The following is a 1,165-nucleotide window of genomic DNA, read 5'->3' on the forward strand; positions in this document are numbered from 1 at the left end:
GTTCTTTAACTACAGTGTGGACTCTTCTTTATTAGTTGTGCCTTTGCTTTCCATGGGGGGGGGGTGTGTGGTGGGGGTGGTGACTGGGATGTAAGCTCTTTGCCTGAAATTTTGTCTCTTCAGCTGTATGGAAAGCAGAAGGTTGAGAACCTGAGTCCATGCAGGGTTTGCAGAGCTTTGCTCCTGTGGTTTTGGTCCTTGGACACCAGCTCTGCAAGTGATGGATAAATAATTTGATTAGCTCAGATTTTATGCTTGCATTGAGCTTTAAAGGAAGGCAGGCAGGTGTCCTCAAAGGGAGAGTGGTTCAGACTGAAGCAAAACCTTGCCAGAAGTCCATCAGTAGACCTGGGGTCACGGTTACCTGTCGGTTTTTAAGGGTGGTGGGGTACTTTGGTGTACTTGCCATGGGAAGGAGCTGGAAAAAAAAAAAAAAAAAAGACAAGCAGCTCTTGGAGAAACAGAGGCTGTGAACAATGGAAAGGTCTGGATCTCTCCTGGCTGGTGGGTCAGTAGGCTGTGAACCACTGGGTGCTCTGTTTCCCTGCGGCATCATTTGTGGTCACTGGAACTCCTCTGGAAGTTGAATTTCTGTAGCTTTTAGCATTTCAGATGGAGACTCTGGGTCTGTGCGCTTGCCCTGCAGCTTGTGCAGGCCTGTGTGATAATACAGTGAAGGGTGCTGAAGGTTTTGGTGTGAAAAGAATGATACTTGGTTCCTATTTGTGCAAAAAGTTTGCAAAAGTCCCAGCTGAAACAGAGTGGGTCTATTTCAAAACACTTTTAATTATAATCAGGCAGCCATTTTAGAAGGGAGAAAATAACTATTTGATCAAGTGTTGAAATTGCTTTTTATTTAACTTTCCTTCTTGTGTTTTTATTTGAGCATGGGTAAGAGGGCATCGTTAGTCCAACAGTTTAAAACCAAATACATAAAGGCTCTGGAATATTTAAAAGGATATAATCCAATGCGTTGGATTCAAACTACAATTGAGATGCCACTCACAAAAACATGACGCCTTGGAAGAGCTTGTACTGTGCAAACAGGTTGTGATGGATTTCTTTAGCCCGTATTATCTGCATGTAAAACACTATGTTTTGATTCAATGCATGGAAACACCCGATGGGAGGGAGCGGAGAAGACAGAGGCAGAATTTTGGTGCCT

The sequence above is a fragment of the Balearica regulorum genome, chromosome 3 (assembly GCF_011004875.1).
Source record: "Balearica regulorum gibbericeps isolate bBalReg1 chromosome 3, bBalReg1.pri, whole genome shotgun sequence".
Taxonomy (NCBI): Eukaryota; Metazoa; Chordata; class Aves; order Gruiformes; family Gruidae; genus Balearica; species Balearica regulorum.